General features: G+C 47.9%; 1 protein-coding gene across 1 annotated transcript in view; it reads left to right on the forward strand.

Moving 5' to 3' along the window:
- Positions 1-11,232, forward strand: part of LOC122945878 (coronin-7-like) — a 121,026-nt gene that overhangs the window by 44,870 nt on the left and 64,924 nt on the right. The gene's annotated exons all lie outside the window — the stretch shown is intronic.

Consider the following 11,232-nt stretch of genomic DNA (forward strand, 5'->3'; position numbering starts at 1 on the left):
AATGCATTCTGAATGGAGAGCAATCCGTTCAGGATGCATCAGTTCAGTCCCTCTTACGTTTTTTGGACGGAGAAAATACCGCAGCATGCTGCAGTTTTATCTCCGGACAAAAATACTGAACACTTGCCGGAATGCCGGATTCCGCATTAATTTACATTGAAGTGTATTAGTGCCGGCATTCAGTGTTCCGGAAAAACGTATCCGGCTTTTAAAGATGCCCAAAAAAAATTAAAAATGATACCGGATCCGTTTTTCCAGATGACACCGGAGAGACTGATCCGGTATTGCAATACATTTGTCAGACTGATCCGCATCCGGATCCGTCTGACAAATGCTATCAGTTTGAGTCCGTATTGCGACGGAACTGCCTGCCGGAATCCTCTGCCACAAGTATGAAAGTAGCCTTATCTGTCCTCTTCTAGAAATCACTGTTACACCAGGCACAGTGCCCTGTAGGGCTAGCTCATCTGAATGTAATGATACCTTTCACTTAGCGATCCAATGCTTCATTCTGGAGATAGAATACTTATAATCTATATGCAGATGAGCAGTTAAGTGCATTGAGGGCGGGCCCAAGCCACTCATGTGCAACCTTGTTCCCTTCTCTTCCTCTGCCAGCCCCTCCCTCTCCTTCTTGATTGGCGGGGACCTGTTCCTGCGTAGTCATCTTTCCGGGCTGTCAGTCAAAAAGGAGCAGGAGGGGCTGGCAGAGGAAGCAAGGGTGCACAGCGTGGCTTGGGCCCGCCCTCGGTGCACTTACCTGCGGTGCACTTACCTGCTCATTTGCCTATGGATTAAAAGTAGTTTTTCTCCACAATGAAGCAACGGATCGCTAAGTGAAAGGTATCGCTACATTCAGCTGAGCTAGCCCTACGAGGCATTGTGCCAGGACATGAGCGTGGAACAGCCCGAGGAAGCAGTCACATGACCCATGGACGCAAAGGACGCTATCTTTATGTGTTTACATTGCTGATACCAGGGCAGCCGGAGGCCTTCGCTGTCACAGCTGGGGTAATATACAAACTCAATTATGGTTGCATAAATCAAACTTCACTGTATAAATTGGCCAACCTCTTTAGCAGTCGTCTATATCAGTGATTTTGTAGCACCACCGTAGGGCAAATTAAAGGGGTTTTCCAGGAGTTCAAAATTGATGACCTGTCCTCAGGATAGATCATCAATATCAGATCGGGGAGTTAGACTCCCAGCACCCCACCGATCAGTTGCTTGAAGAGGCTGCGCTGCTCCGGCGGGTGATGTGGCCTCTTCCTAGGCCAGTGACGTCCATTGTCTCTTGGCCTTGATGCAGTCCCATTCAAGTGGATGGGATTGAGCTGCAGTACCAAGCACAGCCACTATACAATATGCGGCGCTGTGCTTGGTAAGTTGAAGCTGCAGCGCTTAACAGCCTCTTCAAAAAGGCGATCGGCGGGGGTGGCAAGAGTCAGACCCCCGATAACCTATCGACCCGGACAATCCCTTTTAAGGGCCACACTACTTCTTTTCTTGGTGTAATGCACCGCTCCTACAGAGTCGGAGATGCTCTTCGCAGCCGTTTTTCAGTCTGGCTAATAGATGGTAAAACTGAGCCAGACAGAACTGTGAAATATATCATGGTGTATGGAATAAAGAGGGAGGAGGAGGGGAGGAATGTGGTTCGCGTCTTCTCCATTTAAAAATCCAGAGAAAACGTTTTTTATTGCATGGCAGTTGTGTATGTCATTAAGAGTGAGAACATCCTGAAATAATGGTTAACCTCATTAGAGGCTCTCCTCCAAGAACCCGACTTCCTTCAAGAGAGACAGAATGATGGAAGGTTTCAGAGCACGTTCTTCAAGTTGACCCTTCAGGGCGCACAAACTACTTGAACCTGACTACAAATATTTGACTGTTTTCTTGTGCAACAATCTGCCCACGCTACTGGTACCTCGGGCCTTGTTCACAGCAGTGCATAGAAATACAGTGATCAATATGGACATGGATTCGGAGAAGAACCCTGGACCTACTGTATGTCCCCAGCCCTCCAAGACTGAAGTCCCTCCACTCAGCAAAGCTTAGTGAGACCAGTCTGTGCTTTGGTGCGTTCTCTGAGCATCACATTCTAGGTATGACTCCCCCCCCCCCAAATGTGGGGTTTGGAACCTGGGGGGGCCACACACAAGTCCCCTATATCATAAGGAGGTACACCCTCCTGCTAAATCCAGGCACGCCACTCTGCACCACAGTGACAAGCCTGAATTCAGCACGTCACCGCTGCAGCCAATCATTATCCTCAGCTGTAGACTGCTGAAGACAGCAGTTGGCTGCAGCAGTCATGCGCCATATCCGTGTATGTCACTGCTGCAGTTTGTAAACAGACAGTGACGGTTGTTCCGGACCATCACCACAGAGAAACGGGTGAGGTATAAGATTTTTTTTATTATTATTTTTTTATTATTATTTTAAGACTTTTGGGGATTACCTTGTACAACCCCTTTAAGAAACTGTGATTCTTTAAAAAAAGTTATTGTGCCGCCAGCAAGGAGAGGACAGTTCAGACGACATGAAAGTTACGATTTTAAATTTTTTACCCCCCGTCTGGCTGCTTAGAGCAAATGTTTAAGTGAAAGAAATGTGAAATATGTGACATATGAGCGGTGTGAATCTACAGCAAGATCCCACGTATTTGCGGAGAAGTGACCGTGTTCTGGAAGAAATTAGCAATGAGCAGTATATGTCACGTACCATCAGGATTTGGGGGGATACTATATCTCCTTATGGAGAGCGCCTAAAAGGCATGAGGAGTCTTATAGGCCAGGCAACGCTCCTCTGGAATTCTGGGAAGAAGGGATGCAAATGAGCCCCTTAGCAAGCTCCGCCTCTAATGCCACCAGATGTAAGTTCGCCAAGGGACGCTAAGAAAATCGGTGGAAATGTAGGATAATTTCCCAAAATGGTCTACTCCTCGTCTAAAATCTAAAATGACAGGGTCTTAGGCCGGGTCCACCTGCGCTGTGTAACATGCAGATTTTGCAGCGATTTTCCCGTAGATTTCAGTCCGCTACATCAAAAAGGGTGAAAATAAAATCTGCGCCTCAGGTCAGTTTCCTGCAGAAAAAAATCCCATTCACGTGCCTGGTACTGTAGTGGAAATCCACAGCATATCCGTCCCCTGTGGATCTACCCTTAAAGGAACACTGTCCAGAGAAATTACAATGTATTTTGAGATTCTGACCTTCCTTGGTGCGGCCACTGCGTTTGTTTTATAAGGCCGCCACTTATTCTGAACTCATTCTATAGTCAGGTACGTATATTTTGTCTTCGGCTACTTTCACACTTGCAGCAGAGGATTCCGGCAGGCAGTTCCGTCGCCGGAACTGCCTGCCGGATCCGGCAATCCGGACGCAAATGGATGCGTTTGTCAGACGTTCCGGATGTGGATCCGTCTGACAAATGCATTGCAATACCGGATCCGTCTTTCCTGTTGTCATCCGGAAAAAAACGGGTCTGGTATTTATTTTTTTCACATTTTTAAAGGTCGGCGCATGAGCGGACCGGAGGAACGGATTCGTCAATGAGGCAATTATACATTTCAATGGAAATTAATGCCGGATCCGGTATTCCGGCAAGTCAGGATTTTTGGCCGGAGAGAAAAATGCAGCATGCTGCGGTATTTTCTCCGGCCAAAAAAACGTAAGAGGGACTCAACTGATGCATCCTGAACGGATTGCTCTTCATTCAGAATGCATTAGGATAAAACTGATCAGTTTATTTTCGGTATTGAGCCCCTAGGACGGAACTCAATACCGGAAAAGAAAAACGGTAGTGTGAAAGTACCCTAACATTTTGGACCTGTTCTCTGCTGTAAGGCAACTGGCTGTAGCAGAAGCCCTCCCCCCACTGATCTTTCCGCAAAAGATTCTGAATTCATTCTATAGTCACGTACGTATATTTCGTCTTACAAAACCCAGGTTGAACCTGTTCTCTGCTGTAAGGCAACTGGCTGCAGCAGAAGCCCTCCCCCCACACTGATCTTTTTGCCAAAAAATATCAGGCTTGTTATACCATGCTCCACCACTCCAGACTCAAAGATGGTTTTCCAGCCTATACGAAGTAGTGGGCTATCCTCATGATAGCTGATCGGTGGGGTCTGACTCCGATACTACTGCTCCTATAAACTTTAATGCGAGCAGCGCTGCAGTAACCGCCTCCGTCCACCACACAGTTGATGCTGCTGCTTAGTTCCTCCGGTGACGGAGCTACCCCTGAACAGCTGGTTGGTGAGGTGCCGGGTGTGGGACCCCCGCTGGTCAGCTGGTAAAAGTCTGTCCTCCTTAGTAAAGGCCGGACAACCCCTTTAATACACAATAAGGCTGGGGCGACACACGGCCAGAAATCGCAGTGTAGCCAGCAGTATTGGATTTCTTGTGACGGTCGCGTCAGTGCGCGGGTGACGCCATTTACTTCTATTAGTCGCAGTTAAGACGAGATTGAGTCCTACTCCAATATACGTAAGTGGGAAAATCTCATTGAGTTACATAAAACTGCACATGAGCGTCAATAGAGTCCTTGCTTCCAAAAAAAAGTAAGAACAAAGGGGAGACAGAAATAAAATCGCACCTACAGACGGCGCCTGACCTTCAAAACGGCAAAATATTCTGCGAAAGAACAAGCTGCTTTCATGCCAGGGAGGAACGATTCGTGAAATGTGACCCACAGCAATACGGGAGTTTAACAGGCAATAAGCAGCTGTAGCGGAGGGCCATGTCTAGACCTCTGCTGCATAAATTGGTTTTTAATACCAGAGGTGAGGTGAACGTCTCGAGGCCTGCACCAGCGACGCGTCCATAAGAATTCACTGAAAGCAACTCTACGAGTTTTCCATGATCAAAAAACAACAACAAAAAAGCATTTTATTCTAGTAGTAGCGCCAGGCTTGTTCATACGTTTTCTGGTACTGCACCAAACAAATCATGCAAAGCTGCAATACCATGAACAGCCTATGGGCAGTGGCGGCGCTGTTTCAGGAGGAAGAAAAAAAAAAACACCTTATACTTATAAAACACATTATACTTTTTTTTTTTTTTCAAACTAGCGTCTGGATCTAAATATTTTTGAAAAAGGAATGTAATTAAAAAAGATTAGACTAGCTGCTCAGCTGTTCGATAAAATGTATGTGTACAGCGCCACCTGCTGTTTGCTCCTTTTTTTTTTATTTTCTTGTCCACCTCACTGAGGTGGTCTCATGTGCTCAGTTTCAGTCTTCAACCGTAGTATCTTCTGTTAGAAGCTGTGGCGGTTACAGGGAAAGAGCTGCAGCAGAAAGGACACGCTCCCTGAGCTGCCAAGCCGAAAAGAAAATAGTAGAGCAACTGGAGCAATGAGTGGGGAGATCTCTGGATCCATGTGAGGTACAGGGCTGGTTCTAGCGTTGTTAGAAATAGGTTGTCACGTACTGTAGGATGTCTGATTAATTATGGGAGAACCCCTGTGAGTGATCCCATGTTGAGTATCATTCCTGGCGATCAGCTGTGATCTGTGGGGAAAACCTGGCAGTAAAGTGTTCAGTTTTCCTGCAGCGCCACCACTGGGGAAATGATGCATTACACAATGCTTTTTCATATTAAAGGGGTTGTCCCATGTTGGATATTGGGGGCATATCGTTACAATATTGTCCCCAATGTCTGATAGGTGGGACCCGCACCTATCCTTATAACTGAGAAGGCCAGAGGGCGTTTGGCTATTTTCGGAAGTTCCATTTAAATTAATGGGAAGCGCACCGCGCAAGCATGGCCACCGCTGCATTGGCTTCTATGGGACTTCAAGAAATAGCTGGCACGGCTATTTTTCGGCAGTCCCATAGAAATGAATGGAGGGCAGCCGCGCATGAGCACTTTGCAGGCTTTGTTCTCTGGGACCTGCACCTATCAGACATTGGGGGGGGCCTAGCCTAGTGATAAGCCCCCAATGTACAAGATGGGACAACCCCTGAAGGACAAGACAGGTCCTCCAGGACAAGATACGCTCTTTATAAGCGATGAGAACCCCCCCCAGTGCAATTATATAGTGTATTTTGCATAACAGTAGTTCTCGCACCTCTTCCAATGTCCTCTTCGGATCTAGGACAAGCCGTGTCATGTTGCCTCTTGTGCTGAGGACATTTGTCCCTGGAAGCGATGTCCACAGCACCTACCATAGCTAAGGCGAGAGCTGTTGCTTTCACGTATCTGCCACTCTTGAACTTGGACGTCTCCTTTTAGCTGTTACCGCCATCTCCTGTAGGTGTTTAACCTCTCATACGTGGCGAATGTCTTGTAGCAAGGAACCAAGACCCGAGCAGTTGGCGCTCCGGCTCCTGGCGTGTGAGGTCATGGTTCTTCTACGCCCGCCCCGGAATGAAAACTAATTTTCTCTGTTTATGGAATAGATTTTCATCTCTGGCCCCCTCTTCCCTCTCGACACCGCCGCTCCCGTCCTCCCCTGGTCTCCAGGACTGGAGTTTATTTAGCAGGAGCTTAGCCTGCGGCCAATCTCCATAACGACCCTAAAACAAACAGGTCAGCGCCAGGCCCGAGGCACCCGACTTCTAATCCAGCCGGGACAGACGCCGCCACTTCAGGGTTTCGACCATCGTGCGGTGTGCAGCGTATACGTCTGTCCACCACAACGTGGTGACTAAGGAGGATGTTTGAGGTAAGTGCCCAGCTCTGGCCATGCCGCCTGCCCCCCCATCCCCTTTTCACCTCACCCTCCATCTCCGTCCCACTGGGACCAAGCTGACCCCATAATTATCCTAGAAATAAAGCTTTCTTACCTCACCCGCCACCGCCGCCCTCCCCCTCCCTCCGTCTAATCATACTTCTGGCAGTTCCGAAATGGCTCCCAGATGCTGAGGTTGGTCGAGTTAATGAAAGCGATAAATAAACTTATGGCAGAAAAACCGTATGAAACCTTTTTAACCCTGGGTTGGCCAGGTGGCGTTTGACTTTGCACCCCTACGTAGACGGCTACCTTGTCGGTACAGGCGTCTAGGAAAGCTGGCTGACCGCCAAGATGACCAAAGCTACAGCTGTGCGAGGTTTTTCACAGTCAATATTAGACTCCATTCACACGACGATAAAAATGCAGGATTGGAGGCGGACCCGTTCATTTCAATGGGGCCGCAGAAAATGCTTCCTTACGTGGGTTCCACAGCCCCACAAAAAGAAAATAGAAGATGTCCTATTCTTAGATATTGTTTCAATGCGTCCACAAAAAAACGGATGCAGCACGGAATTTTTTGCTGATCCGCTTTTTGCAGACTGCAAAATACATGGTCATGTAGATGCATCCTTAGACCCCTTGCAGACGAGCGTGACGGATTAGGTCCGGATGCGTTCTAGTGAAAAATGCGCGATTTCGCAAGCAAGTTCATTCAGTTTTGTCTGCAATAGCTTTCAGTTCTTCAGTTTCTATCGCACTGGGTGCAATGCGCATTGATGCGTTTTTCACCGCGCGTGAATAAAAACCGGAAAGTTTACAAACAACATCTCTTAGCAACCATCTGTGAAAAACGCATCGCATCCGCGCTTGCTTGCTTCACGCAGCCCCATTCACTTCTATGGTGCCAGGGCTGCGTGAAAAACGCAGAATATAGAGCATGCTGCGATTTTCACGCAACGCAGAACTGATGCTGTGAAAACCAACGCTCATGTACTCAGACCCATTGAAATGAATGGGTCCTGATTCAGTGCGTTCGCATCACTCGTTGCACCCGCACGGAAAACTCGCTCGTGTAAAAGGGGCCTTAGTGTTTAGCATCTTGAAGCGGGAATTTTTATATTTTTTTCAGTACTATTTACTGGCATTGGAATAGATGCGTAGGAAAGGGACTGTGCGGTTTTCGGCGGCGCTGGGGGAGCGGGTGTATAAGGAGTAAAACGCTCCTTTAGCATCTCGAAGCGGGAATTTTTAAAAAATGTTTTTCCAATTCTGTTTATCGCCTTTGGAATCGATGCGTAGGGAAGGGACTGGACGGTCTTCGGAGGCACTGGAGGAGCGGGTGCATGAGAAGTGAAAGTTTAATGAGTCAATAAATCTGCAGGTCTCTCGCTGACGAGGGGTTAAATCAAGGCGCACCGCAAGCCCCTGGCATCGGCCCAGGCCGCAGAGAGTTAATAGCAAGGCATAAGAGAGCTTTGTGCGGGATACAATATCCCAGCATGCTTTTCATCAGAGTCTGGTTTTTAATTTGAGGCTAGAAGTTGGCGCAGATTTAAGGGATTGGAAGAGAGACGCGTCCAGAGCGAAAATATTTACACAGCAGCAAATTCCAGCAGGAATCCAGGGGCCGCTGTCTGAGAGCCAAACAAAGGCTCCTTTCTGAGGTCTCGCTCCTCCATATTGTGCTCCTCGCTCACTCCTGTGCATTGTGTGCTGCACTCCGGCCTTTGTCTGTGTGACGGACTTTTCACACTCCCATCATCTGCTATAGCAGTGTGAACGGAGTGCTTCCACAGGACAGGGGATCCCTAGCTGATCGCTGGGGGTCCTGACCGCTGGGACCCCCGCCGACCCGAGGCAGGCCGTGCATGTGACCTGCCGCTCCATTCTCTCCCCCCTTTAAAGAGGACCCGTCCCCTCTCCTAACATGTCTGATTTAGTAACTGCTTGCACTCCACATGTAATAACAATTCTGCAGCATCTAGTGTTATGACTCTATGATGTGCCACACCTCTATTATTCCTGCTAGCAGTTTGCATTAAAGGTCCAGACGGCTGTAACCAGTTGTCCCTGGACAGTCTGAGGCTATCCAATCAGTGCTGACAGTGTCAGACTGTGCATTGTCTTATAGGTGCGGGTCCCTATAGGTGCGGGTCCAAGGTGGTGGCTGGAGGACTCCGGTCCGGCCACCACCATGCCAGCTCCCCGTAGAAGTGAATGTGAGCGTACTGCGCATGCGCGGCCCCCGATCCCATTCATTTCTGTGGGGCTGACGAAAATAGCCGAGCCAGCGCTTGGCTATTTTCTCCGGCCCCATAGAAAATGAATAGAGGGCGGCTGCGCATGCGCAGTGCACCCTCCTTCCCTTGCAGGGCTCCGTTTTCGATATAGGGGGCGGGTTCCGCCAGTGGGACCCGCACCTGTAAGACAATGGGGACATATCCTAGCGATATGCCCCCATTGTCCATGACGAGACAACTCCTTTAAGTACTGGGAGTTACTATTCACCTTGTCAAACAGGTGCCCAGTCTGATACTGGCAGCACTGAATGGACAACGTCGGAGCGTGCAGGCACATCACCCAACTGGTAACAGTCTATTCTTAAATTTCTAGGATGAATAACAGAGGAACGACACAACATGAGGATAATGGGCCCACGTAAAGGGGCCTTTTTTATAGTGTTCTTTAATGGGTTGAAAATAAAAGGGTCCGCATATGGTGATATAGGGGCAGATTTTTTATTTTTTTTATGTAGGAGAGAGGGGGTGTCGCACAGAATGAGGTACCACCTGAGTGCACATTTTAGGCTACTTTCACACTGTCGTTTGGTGCGGATCCGTCATGGATCTGCACAGACGAATCCGCACCGATAATACAACCGCATGCATCCGTTCAGAACGGATCCGTTTGTATTATCTTTAACATAGCCAAGACTGATCCGTCTTAAACACCATTGAAAGTCAACGGGGGACTGATCCGTTTTCTATTGTGCCATATTGTGTCATAGAAAACGGATCCGTCCCCATTGACTTACATTGTGTGCCAGGACGGATCCGTTTGGCTAAGTTTCGTCAGACGGACACCAAAATGCTGCAAGCAATGGAATGGAGACGGAACGGAGGCAAACTGATGCATTCTGAGCGGATTCGTTTTGGACCGCTTGTGAGAGCCCTGAAACGGATCTCACATACGGAAACCAAAACGGCAGTGTGAAAGTAGCCTTAGAGGTTTAACGAACCATCATGGATTTTTAGCTTATATATTGTCACTTGTTTTTCTCCGTCAATCTATCTTTTCTTCCACACGAGGGTCTGACAACCCAATGAGCATTAGGGTCCATTCACACGTCCGTTGTTTCTTTCCTGATCTGTTCCGTTTTTTGCGGAACAGATCTGAACCAGATCTGTACCCATTCATTTTCAATGGGTCCTGAAAAAAAATCTGACATTGTGCTGTCAGATTTTTTTCAGGACCCATTGAAAATGAATGGGTCCAGATCTGTTCCGCAAAAAACGGAACAGATCAGGAAAGAAACAACGGACGTGTGAATGGACCCTTAGATTGTTGGTAGATCTGTTGTCATAAATCACATATATGGCCAATCTTGGAGGAAATCTTCCCGGGTCTGTGCACTGAGAATGGAAATGCTGGCAGTAATGACCGTCATGGAGTCCACGGTGGAGGCTTGAGTGGCAGGTTGAGTATCGGGGGTGTCTGCAGTCTTGGGAAGAGTCTACGAGGGGCTGTCTAGTGAAGGAGCAGCTCGGCTGCAGTGGGACCGTCTCATGGTGGGCACTGTATTTTACGTCCCCTAATAATCGTGCCTGCACATGATGCATATTTACATATGGAAAAACCGTAGCGTAATACAGCACCAGCAGTCTATGAGATCGGACAAATCTCATGTAGACTTTGCTTTTTTTCTTAGGTGCGGAAACTGAGCTGCCGCGCAGATTTTGAAATCAACTGTTGTTGGGTTTTTTCCTGTGTGGATTTCACCCTTTTCAATGAAAGGGAGAGATCTGCAAAAAAAAAAACACGCAGCAAAAGCGAGATAAATAGTGCAGATTTTGATGCGGATATGGTGTAGAAACGCATATAAATCCGGGCGAAAATGATGTGTGTTCACCCGGTTCACTGTTCAGGTGGCCAAAGGCTTCTTTCACATCTGCGTTTTCCTTTCCGGTTTTGAGATCCGACACAGGATCTCAAAAACGGAGGGGAAACGCTTCAGTTTTGTCCCTATTCATTGTCAATGGGGACAAAACTGAACAAATCGGAACAGAGCGCACCAGAATACATTCCGTTCCGGTTTGTTACGTTCCCATTCCGGACACAAAACTACTGCAAGCAGCGTTTTTGTGTGCGGCAAGGGAAACTGAACCTGTCAGATCCGGCATTAAACACAATGTAAGTCAATGGTGCAGAATCTGGGGTTTTTGGACACAAAAACCCCGAAACAAAACGATCTGGCGCTAATTGACTTACAATGGCTTTAGTGCTGGATCCGTCTTGTTCATTTTGGATATAATACAGCCGGATCCGTTCTGA

Source organism: Bufo gargarizans, chromosome 8 (genome assembly GCF_014858855.1).
Source record: "Bufo gargarizans isolate SCDJY-AF-19 chromosome 8, ASM1485885v1, whole genome shotgun sequence".
Lineage (NCBI taxonomy): Eukaryota > Metazoa > Chordata > Amphibia > Anura > Bufonidae > Bufo > Bufo gargarizans.